This window comes from Rhamphochromis sp. 'chilingali', assembly GCF_963969265.1.
Source record: "Rhamphochromis sp. 'chilingali' genome assembly, chromosome: 15".
NCBI classification, from domain to species: domain Eukaryota; kingdom Metazoa; phylum Chordata; class Actinopteri; order Cichliformes; family Cichlidae; genus Rhamphochromis; species Rhamphochromis sp. 'chilingali'.
This window is the reverse complement of record NC_137942.1, coordinates 20431710-20440855: the sequence shown is the minus strand read 5'-3', so window position 1 is coordinate 20440855 and position 9146 is coordinate 20431710.

The window sequence follows — 9146 nt, the reverse complement described above, 5'->3', positions numbered from 1 at the left end:
GCATCTGACCTCAGCATGTAAAATGTGACTCTAGTGATCTTATAATGTTACCTGGAAACTGCCCCTTGAGGACAAATGACGCAAAAAAATAAAGTTAACTGAACTCATTTTAGGCCCACATACAGACCACTTTACACTTAAGTGGACCGGATGAGTGAAATTCCACTTCCTGTCAGTGAAAAGACATTTAACTACATATTCAATAAATTATGATGTCCTAATATAAGATAAAGAAGTATAATTTCAACAGCATGTCTCAGTTTTTCCGCATGATAAATGTTTGAAACACAGAAAACATTCTGGTCGCTCAATGGCCAGACTCTTCCATGTTTATAAAACATAAAGTTTTAGTTGATTGATGTTTTTTTTTCTTTTTTCTAAACAAAATTTAGTATACAATGAAAAAAAGGAACTTTTGTGTCATTTAATTGTTTATCTGTTGATTAACTATTTCGATGTAGTGTGAATGACTGAGGGGAAGCTAAGTATCAGAAGAAAAAGCTGTAAAACTTGTAAAAATAAATTTAAAAGTCCAAAAATTTATGCCCTCCTTTATATTTTCCAATTTATGCCTTTGCTGGGCTACCTCTGCCCCCCGGGATTTATATTTGACGCCCCTGCTAGTCTGGATCAGGCAACATACCGGTAGCATACATTACTCCAGAACAAAAAAAATCTTTCCAAAGCATAAAAAAGTTGACTAGACTTTATGTTTATGCAGAAATGTTCATTTAACTACTCACAGGACATCCCGTGTGTAGATATAGCCGAGCTGTTAGGGTTACAGGATGAAGCCAGGGTGTCTGGTCACCAAAAACCTGCTGCTGCACAGCTCAGGATCAAACTGTGTGTCTCTTCCAAGGTAGAAACAGTCTTCTAATTACTTCTAAAATAACTGTCTTACTAAACAGACTTGGTTCATATTACTCAAACACAGCTCAGATAGCTCCTGAAGATTTATGTATGCTAAAATGTATTTATTAATTAATTAGTGTAATCAGCAGAGCATTTCTAAGGGCTTTTTAAAACATGTTTTTAAGCTTTATTTTTGGGAAACACTGACCCACATCTCCAGAGATCACATTTCTGTCTAGGTCACAGCTCTCAGTGCTTTTGCAGAGCACATAACTTTGAAGGTACCCTGTTCTTTGGAGTCGCATTTCCAAAAAGGAACATCGCACCTCATTAAAACCCAACACCCATCTTTCCTTCCCTGTGACTGCCTGTGAAACTCCAGTCATGGTAGTTGACACTTTGAAATACCAAAGCTGATTCTTTGTGTTATGCATCATGGATGTAATTTGTAAGCTGGTGTGTGAACATCCATGTTCGTTTTATTTTTGGACACAAAGTAAGATTTTGCGTCCTAAAGTGACAAATATGCTTTCTTACTGAAAAGTTAAGTATTTGCTGCAACTCTCATGTGGCATTTCAGCAAGTGCTGTTGGCAAAACTGATGGAATTGAATGCAGAAAAGTACCATCAGATAAACATTAACTGAATTTCTTTGTAATTTAAGCATTTTATTCCAGATCCTAATGCCCCGTTTCTTTTTGTATCAGCAGGGTGACAGAGTTCCTGGTATATATAATTTTTGAGTTTATATTGCTGCATTAATTAAAGCTCATAAAGTAGATGATTCATGACAGTCCTCTAAATACTTCTACATCTACTCAGTTTTCTTCTTTTGGCTGCCAAAGCAGATGATCTCCATGTTCTCCATCACTGTGGTCATCCTCTTTTCCTCCTGCTCTTTTCCTCTCCACGTGTCCAAACCACCTCGGCTTTGTCCCTCGAACTTTCTCTCCAAAGGGCTGAACCTGAGCTGTCCCTTTGATGCATTCATTCCTAATCTTCTCCATCCTCATCATTCAGAACAGTTACTAGACACTCAGTGTCAACCAAGAACTGAATTTAAATACAAAACCTGTTTAGAAATCATTCTTCATGGCAATAAAACCATTACCATGTACTTTTTAAAATGATCCTCTCTTCAAATAACTATGTAAAATGTATTCAAATTGCTACATCAGAGTAATAGTGACTGGAAAACATAAAGTTTCCTCACTGTATTTGTGTGTGTGTGTTTTCATGTGCACCTGCAGGGTTTGTTCTTAGTCCTGCCCCACAAACTCACCAGGCCCTCATGACTGATCAGCAACTGGTGAAGAAACACCAGTACACAGGTGCACCTGCTCGAGCTGTAAAAATAAGTGGCCCATTTAGCCATGCAAAGATCAATTACTGCAACTGGCTTGGAGACCTGCACAGTCCGCTTCTCCAGTGATACACTTCAGTGCTGCTGACGGGACCACGGCTTTGATTATTTGTGCGACGGGAGCCCAAGTTTGTGTTCTCAAATCGGCACAGAGCTGCACAAACTTCATATCCACTTTGATTTGAACCACACTGTTATAAAATCAGGTCTAGAGGCGTGTGACCTACATGCAACTTAACTCAAACTCGTCAGCGTTTCCATGACAATGGATAAATCCTTCGTTGTTCACCTGAGCATACCAGCCTTGGGACCAGGGGTGGTGATGCGGCTGATGGGTGTTTGTGCTGTAAGGAAAATATACCAAGAACAAACTAAACAAGTTTGGTTCATGAGATCTGTTTGTGATTTGACAGACCAGACCGTGGTTTATTTATTTATTTATTTATTTATTTATTTATTTATTTTATATCTAATGACTGATGGAAATAATGTGATTTAAAAAAATCCACACTCTTTCATTATTCACTTGTATAGGGCAGAATAAGGGAAACAAAGATTTAATTAGGCTTTTGACTGAGTACAGTAAAGAGTGACCTGGATTCAACCTCCAGTGTGGAGCTATCATTGCCTCTATGTGTTACTGGAACTGAGAGTGCTTTATTATTATGTTCATTATGCAGGTCTGAAGCATATTCACTAACTGGAACAGGGAGGTTGGAGAACAGCTACTTTCATGTATCTTGTGTATGTTCAGCTTTTTGTTTCTGTCAGTTGGGTGAACAACGCCTCTCTTCCCCACTCACGAACAGTTTGTGTTGGCTGCCAACAGATATTTTGTACTGCATCTCATCCTTCATGTTTGCGCTCTCTCTTCCTTGATCACTGCTGCATGAAACAAGCTTGTCTTGGAGCTTTGCAAAGTTTACACCCTAACTACTCTGACTTCGTTTCTCCCTGCTGTTTTTAACAAGGAGCACATTACAAGCTACCACCAGTACAGCAGTATAGAGTATTGCTGGGTTATTACTGCATAATAGCAGTAATAGTTTTGTTTAACGGAGCTTGAGTAAAAACCGTGTGCCCTTATCCACACAGGGATAACCACAACATGGTGAAACACCTGAAATGAAAGTGTAGTGTGCTGATCAGCATTGAGCTGAGAATCTTAAAGGTGATCAAACACTTGTATGTTTATCAGTGCAGTCGAGCCTGGCCCACTTTATCCTGCTGCAGAGAAGGGCTCTTTAAATAACTCGCTGGGTATGAAGTATAGGCCGGGCACTGGACACACTTTGTCCTGATAGCACACTCCACATCCCCATCTGGGGCCGCCATCCCCTAACTGAACCCATAACCTATTTACAGGTCTGACATCATAGTAAGACTTCATAGTGTACATGTACAGTAATAATTATGAGCACTTAGAGAGCTAAGATCTGTAGTGCTTGTGTTTGTCTGTAGTCTGGCCAATTCTTCATGAATGTTGTTTTTTTGTGTGCATTATCTTGTATTCGAGCCAGTGAATCACATGCAAGATGCTTGCACCCAAAACAGATCCAGTGGGACTAACACTCACAAAGGTCAAATATTATTTCCTATTATATTTAGAAAACTGATACCGAAGCCATCTCGCCTTAGCTTCCTTGCAGGCCATCATAGTGGCTCGTTGCACGTAAACCTTCCACCGATCCCTCTGCTCTGTGACGTTCTCCAGTGAACCTGGGTTAGGCTAGCACTGGAAAGATAATCCTGTTTTTGTCTTGTTTGAGAATTGCAAAGTGCTGGACAGCTACACACAGCTTGTAGATAACCCATGTTCAGTCCAACCATGCAATTTTTAACACAAACACACGTAAATTGTGTTTAAATACATTACAATCACAATATTTGTAAAAAAAAATTTATACATGTACAAGCACACGTTTACCCCTGTGTTGCATCATCTTCCCTTTCAGTAGCACTCTGCAAATTTTATAGAACTTGGAGGAGCAGCTGCTGCAGTTTTGGAAGCCAAATGTTTTGCAGTTCTTGCATGTTATAAGATTTCAGCTGCCCAGCAGAGATGGGCTTCCTTTGCTCTGTTTTCTTTCATAATCTCTAAATGTTTTCACTTGCTCACATCTGTGGACTAGAGGCAGACTGCTGAGCCACACTTTGTAATATGTGAAAATTCCAGTTTAGCAAATAAGTGAGGCCTTACCTGAAAAGATACCCTCTGGAAGACAGCATATGTTGCTCTAAGATTTGCATATATTCAGTAATTAGACGTTCACATAGGTGCAGGCTATCACTGCCTTGGGCACTAATGCACCGCTCATAACATGCTGGCTTTTAACCTGTAACCTCCACAGACTCTCCTCCTACAGAGGACGCAGCGACCAGAATTACCAGAATTTCAGATTTTCATTAGTCAGACCATAAGAGGTCATCCAGTCATGAAGGTCAGTGCTGCTTTTCAGGTTTCTCTGATTCTTTTAATGGCTCAGAAAATGAAACCCCCAATTTCCAGAAGTTGATTTTGTTTTTTAAAGCCATCCAAATCATCTAAACCATTTGTCAGTCTGAACATCAGATATTCTTTTTTTGAACTATAAATATACCTTAAATGATTTGAAGCCCAGTCTATTTTTATTTAGAACTTAGACAGTCAATTGAATTTTTTCTAGATATGTTTATGTAAGCATGGTTGTGCTGTGGTTAGCAGTGCTGCTGGTTAGCAGTCCTGGCTTTGCTGGTTCAAACCCAGTCTGTGTGGCATCTACGTGATCTCCCGGTGTCTGCGTGGGTTCACTCCAGTTACTCCAGTTTTCTCCCACAATCACAACACCAGTCGTGTGAAGGCATTTTATACTGTAAGATAACAACCTTGCAAACTCACGTGACTCATCATATGACCATCATTTCAAAATGCTGCTTTGTCTAATCATGGTTACACACCTTTAAAAACATTGATATTCCTGTTGGGATTAGCGGTTTGAGTTCAGTTGCTAAGTAATGAATGAATCACCCAAACACACTGAATTCAAATGGTAACTATTGTAAGAAATTCGCAACATAGTCTCATTTCAACTTCGTAGGCATGCTGATACCATCCATAGGTATAACTGCTTTAAGCTTCAAGTGCAACCTTTAACAACTTCTCAGTGGCCTTGCAATGTACAAGACGCTGACAGACGTCCTCATTCACTCAGGCACGCACACAAAATTCAGAAACTGCCTACATGGTCTCTTCAAAGTCCAGCATATTCAACAAGAGCTGCTCTGCTTTCTCACTGAGTAAAAATGGAGACTACCCACTCGGTGATCTGCTAGATTCTAGTTAGAAAATAGGGTATACATATGAAGTATAATCTATATTTGGAAATAAGAAGTTTACTCATGCAGAAGCAGTGTGGTGTGTTCTTTAGGCGATTCTGCCAAAGTATAATCAAATACATTGTCATAAAAAAACACAACCCAAAGAAACCAGTGTGTCCCCCATCGCTCTGTGGTACACAACAGCCCTGAATAAGCCAGTCGGTTCTTTCAACGCCACTGATGATCACCTGACTGTCAACACTTTGTAGGGGAAGCGCATGTAGTCTCCAAATGCCAAGTATCTACAGTGACACTGTGGAAGGGAGGGGGAGGATTGGAGCTGAGCAGTGAGCAATAGTTCACTAGATGTGGGATACAGAGTGGGATCTGCAGCAGAACGAGATCAGATAGCAGATATACTCAGAAAGTGTGAGACACGTGGAAGAAGAGAGACTGTCGACTCTCCCAAGACTCTAAAATAAGCTGTGAAGAATTGACTTTTTTGATTGGACTGGACTCAACAGGCCACGTGACCACTACATTCATTTGATTTGGGATGACTGCCATCAAGGTGCCGTTCGGTTTTTGAAGATCACAATTACAACTTCCCTGCTTCACGAAAACCATTTTGTTATTTCTGGTCTGTTCCCAATCAACTGGATATCAATCCGGGGGTGACCCTGGAGTATTTTAGAGCACGAGTGATTGCTCTCCTCATTCAGTGGAGAAAGAGATGAAGACACTCTGTGGCTATTTACTTTTCTACCTCAGGAGGATAGAAGAAGAGAAGAACTGAAGGAAGCCAATCATGAAGCAGCTTGGCTAAAAAGCTTGGAGATTTGGAAGAAAAGGAAAGTTGGAAATCAGCGTTTTCTTGCGAATAAGGTAAGCCGCTTGCCTCTTGCTGCTGTTTTCGGTGAAAACAGTTTCTGCTGTGATAAATGCCAGCAGATAAAAAGACTCATCGCTGCTCCTGAGTTAAGATCACAGCCCAGCAGGCAGAGTGTGGCTCCTGAGAGAGCCAAGGAGCAGTCGCACAAATAATTAGATATTAATATCCCTTGGACACTCAACATCCTGCTTCCTAGCAACTAGACCTTCGAGAAACACTCACTCACAGGGGAAATATGGTCAGATTTGTTATTATAAGTGTCATCCTTGATCCTGAACTTTAAGCTCTAACAAATACATCCCTTCTTGACTTCTGTGTGGTCTGTTATATGTACTGGGTATTAATGTCTAACTACCCATGGTGTGGTCAGCTTCTATTTTTAACTTTTGTTTTTTAATGTATCTTTTATACCCTTATCCTATTTATCACCTGACAAGCCTCCTGTAATGTTCTCAGACATACCAAAGAGAGTCCAAACAACATAAAGCATGATAAAAATATCTGAAAGTAAGCAGGACACAGCTTGTGCAAACCTGTAGTTGAGGTGTTTTCCACTGAATCTCTTCTGTTTCCAGGGCAGTGATGTGACTGCCTCCTATTTAAGGGCTCTTTGAATTCAGATTATTTAAGGTACAACAGACCAGAATGCAGCCACATCATTCAATTCAGTGGAAACCAAAAAATAAATAAAATTAGTAATAATAATAATAATAATAATAATAATAATAATAATAATAATAATAATAATAATAATATTTCCTAGATGTTTCTAGAAGTCTCTCTACTCAACAATTTGGGCATTTACGTGGGCAGTTATTTTAAAGCAATACCTTAAAATAACTTTACCTTCAGTAGTCACCAGGACATTGGAAAAGCACAATCAAATGCACAAAAATTCATAATCATCATTTAAATTTGATGAAAACTGCTTCACAAGTTAGCTGACTCTGACAGCAAAAAGAGATTTAAAAACATATTTTACCTCCGTGGAATTTATATTCCTAACATCATCTTTTACGTCACATAAGTTTGCATTCAGGGTTTCTCTGATCATGGCTCACACAACACAGTAACACATTTTTGTATATTAACGTGAAAAACGAAACAATCACCAAGTCAGCAAGATGATGTTAGCATTTAGCTCCAAGCCCTGCCTTGCATAGCCGAGTCTTGAGTTTAATAAAATTGTGCCGGTGGTATAGTCTTAAAATTACATCATGATATGGCAAGAATATTTACAATAACAATATTTCTGACAATAGAAAAACATGGTGGTTGCAGCCTTCTTTTCCAATGAGCTACTTTCAATAGATTTAGGCAGCAGCAGTAGCATTATATAGTGTACTAGTAGTAAAACATCATAAATCAAATGCAAGCATAAAAGTAGCCTAGGTGGTGTTTCCCCATGAAATTTAAAGTAAAGGTGTAAAATAACTGTTTAACACTTTGTCGCACAAGAATGAAAAACATTTTCTACCTGGGATGTTTAATCTTGGGTCGAGGTTTTTGACCAGCTGCCTAAACTCCTGCTGTTCCATTGTGTCACCGTTTGCTCTTCCTGTCACATGGAAAGCAGCTAGCATTGCTAGGTTGAGTTGTTTGTTTACATTTGGGTCGCACTAGAATCTCGTCCTTCACAACCTGGTTGCACTCTACAGCACATTTTTTAGCATTGAGTGGTGAAACGAGTTTGTTATTTCCATCTTGACTAAAAACAATGTTCTTTTTCTGCTTACTTTACAAAGCACAGACACGTCCGGGCTTGTTGCATTGTTGTTCACACTGGGGAGTGTAAACTGATGACACAGCTATAACAATAATGTCGCAATGTAACATTTTAATATCACATAAAACCTTACACCAGTCTTATGGCAAACAATTCGATGTGACACAGACCTAATCACAGGTGCAGCTACGCTTTAGCCACATGTAAAAGAAGCGCAGAGGCTTTTACCTTTTCAGTGTGCTCTCAAAACATGCATTTTAATAGGTGTTTTTTAATACACATATATATTTTTGTGTTTTTTAGCCTTTATAGGACAGTAGGCATAAGATAAGAAAACTAAAACAAAGAAAATGTGGTTAACAGCGTCGGAGCAAATTCAAACCCAGGCCTCAACATTAGCTTTACTGTATATGAGTTACCTGTTCAAACCAGTAACCTATTTCAGATACCTCAGAACTTGAAGTTAAAACTCAGGAGTGACGTCACTCATGAGTTAGCACCTTCCAGAAAAAGTGAGGGCAAACAGGATTTGTTTTGGTTTTTAGCTAAGCCATTCAGTTATCACTAGCAATACAGTATAATACTTATTTTGTGCACACATTCATGAATAAAGCCTGATCAGTGCTCTGTGTATGGCTTATTTAGTGAGTGAAAAATACACAACAGTAGCAGAAGAGATGCTACTGGTTACGTTCAGTGCCGCCATCTTGGCTTGCTAATTCGGGGTATGTTGGTCTGTTCCGACTCTCCGAGTGGGAAATCCGAGTTGAGGAGGTGTTCCATAAAAAAATTACATCTGGAAACTCAGAATTTCCGACTTCTAAATAATTAAGGAACCTACACCATGTTGGCCATTATTAAAAACAAGATGTCAGCTGCAGATTTGGCCAGAGCGTGCGCGCCCTGTTTCAAAACAACAGAGAATCTTTTTTTAAAAATCTACCAGTCTGCAAATTTTCATGCTCTCTTCAGATTTTTTTTAACTAATCAAACAAAACTTTGCACAAATGTTG